We start from the raw sequence: 8857 nt of genomic DNA, 5'->3' as shown, positions 1-8857 counted from the left end.
AACCAAAGTAGCTACCCTTTTGTTTTCTTAGTGCCTTCTGATTTTGAGGTTCTCTGTGTGATTTCATTTGAAGAAAAGTTTCCACTGCAAAAGAACTGGAAGAGCATTGGTTAGGTCATTTCTGAGAATCCTTATGGCTTCTCTAGCTGATATAATGGAATGAAAAGGGGGATAAATCATAGAGAAAACAGTGTGACAGACACTGCTAATTTTCTACCTAAATCGTCCTCCTTCCACTATTCTACCCTAATTTTTCCTTACTTGCTGAACCCCAACTTTGCTCTAATACTTGGAGCTACCATGAGTTCAAGGATGGAGACCATCTTTGACCCAAAAGTGAACCTCTATTGATCTGTATCAATCAGAGTAGTCTTAATTGCTGGCCAATCATTGTCTCAGGCATGGATGTGTGCTCTAACTCTGAGCTATGTGGAACTAGGATCTCCTTGAAGCATCTGAAGAAGACTTTTCTAGACAGAGAAAAGCCTTTCAAGGTAAAATCTGTTTTCTCTGCTGGATTTCTGAACTAATGTTAGCCACATAATTTGCAGGCCCAAGTGAAAACTTAAAATGTGAAGGTCCTTATTCAAGAAGCAGAATCAAATATTTTCCTTTTTTCAATGATCTCTCCTTCTTGACTTGTCATGGTGGTTATTTGTGCTTTGGGTTTGGGGTACCCTCACAGACACCTAGAGCCTCATCCTGCAACTCAGCATGTACAGCACACATTACTCTGACCCCGATCCCCTGCACCTATACTCTAACCTCTGCTGGAGGCAGAGGTGGGCAGCAGCTGTTGGGCAGTAGCTGGGAGCAATTGGCCTAGAACTTGTCTCAGCAAGGAGGTCAGGCAGGACTGCCCATGAGCTGGGGCTCTGAACCCTTGGTACATGCTTCTTTGTTCCATCATACTTCACTTACAAAGCACAAATTCTAAAGAGAATTACTAAGAATTTCAATACAGTGACCACAGAGCATTAGCACCCAAGCAGGACCTGCTGAACCTGGGGCCCTATAGGAGAGCACTGATGGCCCACCCCTGAACGTGGCCCTGGTCTTCATGTCTGCATCAGCCTCAGCCATCTCAAGACCACAACGGGAACATAGCCAAGTCAGAGAAGGAAGACCAAAAGCACCAGGACCCTTCATATTATTAAGCTGCTAAATTAACTAATCTTGGAAACTTCTAGACTCTACAATTCTTATTGTATGAGGTAATAAACCCCTTGTTTTATAGGCCATTTTGGGGGGTTCTTTTATTAATCACAACAGCATTATAACTGATAGGAAAGACTGCATATTGGTGAAAAAGGTCTACAGAGGGGCTAGCAGGGATGGTAAAGCTAAAGGAGTTTTGCTCTAATGTTCAAATCCATGTCACCTGCCCTAGAGAATGCTGTTCCTGCTTTTCCCTAGCCACTGTGCTGGGCATGAGAGGCCTCCTGTCCTCCCTGGACCCAGAGCAAAAAAATGTCTTCACTTACACTCTGCTCCCTCACATTCCTCCACTCTCGGAAGGTTTAACAAGTTCAAGTGAGAAGATATTGGCCAAATACAACACAGAGGCTAAACACAACACCTATGTTGATTGTTTGGTGCATAAGAATTGAGATGATGGAAAGAGGTCACTGTGAGCTTCAGGAATAGCTTGAAGCTAACTGATAAAACAGGTGAGATTTGTTTCGGGCCCACCTACCTCCCTCATAATATATTCTTCTATCCTTCAGAAATCATCTACTACATTAAATTCTGGTTTCTTACTTGGCCATTCCTGCTTACGGAGCTAACAAATAAATTTAAGGTACTATCTTACATAAAGGGTTGGCTGCCCAGTGCCTCAATTTCCTTCAAATGTTTGTGATTTCATGATTCTTCACTGCTTTATTCCTGCCCCTCCTACCTAGAAATCCTGGGAGCATGGATTTGGGGGACCTTGTGAAGTTCTAAATTTATAAAACTCTACTCAAATTTATGGGACTAAAAAAAAGACTAATAACATCCTCTGGAAAAAGTAGCTTCAGAGAAAAGTCATATGAAAAAAGGCCCTTGAAGGATGTGGGTTTGATCACATATGTATAGGGAAGCCTTTCGTCCTAGGAGGCCGGTAGTTTTGCACACGTGAAGCTGTCTCCCTCTAGTTGAGGAATGGGATATGATCCTTAGAAGCATCTTTATCTGCATTTTAAAAATGGTTAGGCACTAAGCATGCTTCCCAGATACTTCTAGAGATTAGCACAGGGGTCTATAAATTATGATTCTTTATTCTTATAGGTTGTACTACGTCGAAAAATATCCCTACAAAATTTATGTCATCCCATAACCTCAGAGTGTGGGCTTATTTAGAAATAAGTGTAATTAGTTAATATATAGTCACACTGGATTCAGTTGGGCCTTAAATCCAATGGCTGGTGCCCTTACGGGAAGACAGATGAAGACACACAGAAAGGAAGGTCACTTAAAGATGGAGACAGAGATAGAGTTCTGTTGCCACAAGCCAAGGAACACCAAGAGCCACCAGAAGTTGGAAGAGGCAAGAAGGGATCTTCTCTTGAAGTTTCAGAGAGAGCATGGCTCTGCCAACATCTTCATTTTGGACTTCTAGCCTCTAGAACTATGAGAGAATACATTTCTGCTATTTTAAACCACCTAGTTTGTAACAACTTGTTACAGCGGTCCTGGGAATAATACACAGGTGAAAAATAGAAGTAGACCCCTCATGGGGCACATTGACCATCATGGACTAAGAAGGCTTGAGAGCTGGCCACTGACGGGGCCCTCCGTTTCACAAGAGGACATGGAGGAGGTGTTTCTTCAACACAATGCCTGCTCACTGTTGTGCATCAGAAGCTGTGTTTACCTTTCTGTCTCACATGAGCCCATGAGGTAAGAAATATTGAATTGGATGTTGTCTCAAAGGTCAGCATGCCTGTCTGTCTGTGTGCAATTCACACTCCTCTGGGTTTCTCTCACTCCTACCTTTTCATCAAAAACCTTCTACCAAAGTCTGATCACAAGATCATCCTGTTTGAACTGGTGAGTTTTTCTCAGCGGCATCAGACAAAAAGGCTGAAAGCTGTTGGAAGCTTCCTCCATAGTAGATTAGCAGCACATGGGTGAACCAAGCTCATACATTATTCAGAAAGGAAAAATGTGGGCTTTGACTGAACTTTGAAGGAATCAGCAGCTATTCCAGAGGAGAGTGCCCTATTGTTCTGCCTCACAGAACACAAAGAGCAAGTGGGATTCCTTACAGCATAGCTAATGGAGTACACGCAGACACCATGATGAACTGACAAGTGGACATCTTTCATGAGCTCTGAAATCCTGTGCAGAATGACCTATTGCTGATCAGAGGGAAGACGTTCACACTTTTTTTTTTAAAATTTATGTACCGTTATAACTCATTGCTATCCAGAGGAAGAGGTTTCTGGAAGATAAAATGGTGCCATCTGTGGAGCATGTATTTATCAACAGTACCAAAGTCCCCTTGGAAGGGTTACCAGGAAGATTAGGTTGACCTTTCAATCACTGTCTGGCAGGTCTTTCCCAAAAACATGGGAAGCCTTTCCTGTGTCATGAAGCAAGAAAAGAAATTTTTTAAAATTTCAATCTTTTAAAAATAAAATCTACACTACACGTGTTTCTTTGATACCAGAACAAGATTTTCCGAAGTGGGAAGAAGAAACCCTGACCAAAATGTTCAAGTGAAGGCTAATAGGACCTTCAGCCAAGAGCATTTACAAGAATTCTGAATTAATTCCTGGTGAAGTATCTATTTCAAAAAAAAAAAAAGAAAACATAAAATGCTGCTATTGTAGTCCTCCCGAAGTCCTACTTTAACATCAATGTATCTGAGTACATCTTGAAGTCATGATTAACTCATTTAAAAGTTCACTTGTGTATACTTATAACTCCGGTTCACAGAGGCCCAAAGCATTTTTCTAGTATTCACTTACTTGAAATTTTTTCTAGCTAAAGATACAAGTAAAAAATAAGCTCATGAGAATAATCAATCCCAGAGACAGAGGAGACAAATAAAGAAAAAAAAAAGGTGTTGGAAAGTAGAGGAGATAAATTGATCTGAATAACAAATGAAATTTTCTCTCTGGTCCCAGTACTTTTCTCCCAGATGAAAGATGCTGGATGCTGGCATTGCTGCCACTTCTGATGTGGGGCCAAGGAGATCAAAGCAGGAGGAGACCTCTTAAACAGGGGCTTTATCAAGAATGGCCTACCACATTCATCCATTGGCCCGCTGCCATCTTTGATGTCCAAGCCAGCTAGATCAAGACGTGATTGTGTTTTTAACTAGCATTCAACCTTTAGGTTTTACAATAGAATTATTTCCCCAAATCTGCCATGTGCTGTTTTCTAGAGTGGGTTGACAATTATTCTCTGGACTTTTTGGTAACCAAGAACTTCTAGCAACTAACCCTGGCATGACCACCAGAATCTGCAGGGCTGAGAGAGGAAAGAAAGGTAAAAGTGGATGAATGCAGCTGAAGGTAAGGGATTATAGAGCTGTTATTTGATGTAGGGCAATGTTATCCAAAATATAACTTGAAGTGCATTAGAGGCTTAGCCAATAAAATATCAAAACAAGAGTGCCCTTTTTTTCAGTTTTAAATTATTGGAGAAAATACTAATAACCAATAAAAGGAAGCAAGCAATAACACTGAAAATTGCTCTTTCAATATTTGTAAAACTTGGTTCTCTGAATATAATTCTTAAGCACGGAAATTAGAAAGATACTATCATAGAGACAGATTAATTAGTATTAAAAAGACATCTAAAAAACCCTATTATTTGAAAGTTAATAACCTTGTAATTAATCCAATTGCCCAGGATATTAATGAAAACAAGAAATGTTTAGTTAAGCCAATCTCAGTCACTCAATAAACTATGCCGGGATCAAACTGGTTACTTAATGATCAGCAGTACTTATAGATTAAGAAAAGTAGACCAGGCACGGTGGCTCACACCTGTAATCCCAACACTTTTGGGAGGCTGAGGCGAGTGGATCACAAGGTCAGGAGACCATCCTGGCTAACATGGTGAAACCCCGTCTCTACTAAAAATACAAAAAAATTAGCCGGGCATGGTGGCGTGCACCTGTAGTCCCAGCTACTCGGGAGGCTGAGGCAGGAGAAGGGCATGAAACTGGGAGGCGGAGCTTGTAGTGAGCCGAGGTTGTGCCACCCTACCCCAGCCTGGGTGACCGAGCGAGACTCCATCTCAAAAAAAAAAAAGAAAAGAAAAGTAGATTACATTTCAATTTATTACACCATTTTATAAAAACGGTCAGAAACATAGAGAACTCTACTTATACATACAATTCCCACCCAATAAGATTCTTTTAAATCCCATTATAATAAATTTGCTGAACACAAGTTTTGTTAAACTTCGTGTTGCTTCTCTTCCTTCAGGTGATTTATTCAGCAATTAATTATATTCAGCCTTCATAGTTAGCTTTGCTTCAGAGTTATTTCCCCAGCTGGATTATAGACATCTAAAATCACATCCTTTCAGATTGAAAGGACTCTTTAAAGGTCATCCATCTAATGCTTGCCCTCTACTCCCTACCCACCCAATGAAGGGAATAATTTATATTTGGCTTAAACAATGGCTGGAAAATCTAAAATAATTATCATCTTATTGAAGATAAAGCATCTCAATATTATTGAAGAAATAAATAATATGTTTAAACTATTCAAAATATCCAGTAGCTTCTCTAATGTTGCACAGCTGTAGGGCACACCTTACCCCGGTGAGCTGGGCTACTCTTCTCTAGCTGGGTAAGCTGAGCAGAAGCAGGCTGCCTTGTTACTTAGTGGAAGATCACCCAGCACTGCCATATAACACAGGTCTTCTCTGTATAATAGTGCCTAGAATACAAAGGCAAATCAAATATTTGAGCTATATGGAGGCTGAATATCAAATTTCCCCAACAATTGCATTGACTTGACTAGAATTCATTCTGGAGAAAAATATCAGATCTGTTGACATTTTATTTTTTAAATAGCTAGTTAAGATGGTAACCGATGTACTTGAAATAGTCTTATATTTTGAGCTTCCTGTAGTATAAAATTTCTACTTATAATGCATCTATTTTCCAATTATCTTTCTATAGTATTTAAACATATGTGTTACCAAGGTTACTGAGTAGATAATTTCTGCTGAGTAATGAAACTTTAAATATCTGGGAAGACCAACATGAAACAAATCCCAAAAATGAATTAAGCATATATTTATTTGCCCACTATGCTAACCATTGTGAGATTCAACAAACACTGGAAAAAAAGTATTATCTTGTTTATATTTTGCTTGGCAAGTATTCCTAAATATGAGGATTAAATTGATCTTTCATCATTACACCTGCTTGATTATAAGGGAAGGAAAGTGATTTGTTAGGGGAATAAATAATTATGTTGATAGTCCCAAATTTTGATTTTTAAAAACTGCCATTATTTTGTCATTTTTCTGGTGTTCAGATTTTAAAAGTGCAATTCAATTCATATAGTACTTAAAGAATAACAACAAAATTTTTTATAAACTTATTTAATAATACCTATAATGCTTAAACTTATTATGTAATTTGGTAATTTAAGAAATTTGTTGATATTGAGGGAAGCTACATGAATCATTACAAGTCACCAGATTTGCCCTAATAAAGTTCTTTAGCATTTTTACATATAAAAATTATTTGCAATTCAATAATTCATCCCTTCATTCATTTCATAGATGCTATGGAACTCCTATCACATTCCAAGTGCTGTGTTGATATCTGGAGATATAGACAAGATCGAAGCAGATGCAGAGTCTTTAACATGAATATTTGAATCAGGTAGTATGTTCCCCAAATTAGCAAAGTATCTCCCAGATTTTTTCTTTGATGATACATTTGAAATCCTAATGCTGAAAAAGTTAAATTATCAGGGTTTTAAAACTAGAAACAGTCATTATCAGAATTTTATATACTATTTATTTTTAAGAACATAATTTGACTGTTTAAGTCTTATTATAATTTTAAGTGAAGTACTTTGGGAAGTCATAAATAAAGTAATGGGCAGGTATTTAGTATTGATATTGTGTGGATTCATATCCATACTCTACCACTCAGTATCTCTGGGATTTTGATGAATGATCGAACTCTCTGAGCCTCAGTTTTCTAATCTGTAAAGCAGAAATGATAATGGTATGTAGTGATAATTAAACAATTTACTAGTTGTAAGTGCTAGAACAGTTCCTGGAATACAGAAAATTTGCAGAGAGATTTTAATTTTATTGTTTACAATTTAGTTAATGGAATGGCTTCAATAATACAGTAAAATTAAGATATTCAAACAAGCAGGATGTAGGTGAAGAGTATTGGCCTCAGCTTTAGAGACCAGAGGTTAAATCTCAATGCTGCCACAAAACGATCCATGTAAGTCAGTAAGCAATGCTTTTTAAATTATTATTATAAAGATATAGTGCGTGGATACCTCTCAATTGTCCATTCTTCCCTGTCGCAAAAATTTGCCTGCTTTTTGTTATCGTGTGAGAAGCAAATAAATTGAACTAAATGGTTTCTAATGCCCTGTCCACCTCTAAAATTCTATGGAACTGTGATTTGATTCCAACGGGCCATATCAGGACTTGGCATTATTTTGATCAGTGAACCATTTCGTTAGAAATTTATTTTTCCAAATGATATTAGTAAATATTGAAGGAGGCTTCTCCCACAGAGCTTCTTGTACAAATTAAAACAGTGCAGGAGAAGGTTTTCAGGTTGGTGAAGTCAACTCTGGCTTTTAGTCAACCATTCCAAAAAACATTTTCTTTAGAATCCAAGGGCTTGCAATTGTTCCGAATAAAGGATAAAGAAGCTGTTCTGATTTATTAAACAAAAAGAGTACCAAATACATGATTTTAAAAATGTTTCAAAGTGCTTTTGTATTTATTATTTCATTTTTTCTACCTTGACGGTAATTTTTCAGAAGAGAGCTGCACTGGAAACCTGATATCCTAGGCTTTGCATTCATTATATGATTTACCTATAGGAGTAGATTACGTGTCTTTGAGTCAACTCACTTATATGGTGCCTTTCTCTTGTGAACATTTAAATTTATTTCAAAAAGTTACTTGGGAAAAGTTAGTCCTCAGTCAAGTTATAGTTATAAAAAGAAAAATGAATTACACACCCAAACACAGTCTTGAGATTTAACAGCCTTTGTAAGCGGCAGTTTTATTTCCATACATAGAGTCTTAATCATTGGCACATCCTACTCAACACTATACATTGGGGATTAAATAATTATTTGAAACATTACCATGACATTTGCAAAAGCAAACATACTGGACTAAAAAGAAATATACTTGTGGGAATAAAAAAATATTCAGCTATCTTACATTGCCTTGAGATTTTCTTATTAAAGATCCTTACAATATTGTGACACACTGGGGACATGTCCAAAAACTGAAAAATGTTAGGAAGGTTCAGTTTAGTAGTTTGGCTCATCTTGACTGAACACTGTGCCTGGTAAATCAAACAAATAATTGTGCAGGTGTCCATCATGAGGATGAAGAGAAATGTTTTTTATTATTATTTTTTATTATTATACTTTAGGTTTTAGGGTACATGTGCACAATGTGCAGGTTTGTTACATATGTATCCATGTGCCATGTTGTTTTGCTGCACCCATTAACTCATCATTTACCATTAGGTATATCTCCTAATGCTGTCCCTCCCCCCTCCCCCCACCCCACAACAGTCCCCGGAGTGTGATGTTCCCCTTCCTGTGTCCATGAGTTCTCATTGTTCAATTCCCACCTATGAGTGAGAACATGCGGTGTTTGGTTTTTTGTCCTTGCGATA

The 8857-nt window shown here is 37.8% G+C and overlaps 1 long non-coding RNA gene across 1 annotated transcript; it reads left to right on the top strand.

The window, feature by feature from the left end:
* Window positions 1-1159: 1159 nt before the first annotated feature.
* Window positions 1160-7912, top strand: LOC105737698. The gene is made up of 3 exons (XR_004026482.1): window positions 1160-1214; window positions 4376-4505; window positions 6742-7912. It is a non-coding gene; the product is annotated as an uncharacterized LOC105737698 (long non-coding RNA).
* Window positions 7913-8857: the final 945 nt, after the last annotated feature.

This window comes from Nomascus leucogenys, chromosome 17 (genome assembly GCF_006542625.1).
Source record: "Nomascus leucogenys isolate Asia chromosome 17, Asia_NLE_v1, whole genome shotgun sequence".
NCBI lineage: Eukaryota > Metazoa > Chordata > Mammalia > Primates > Hylobatidae > Nomascus > Nomascus leucogenys.
The sequence above is the reverse complement of the archived record's forward strand: the minus strand, read 5'-3'. Positions and strand labels throughout refer to the sequence as shown.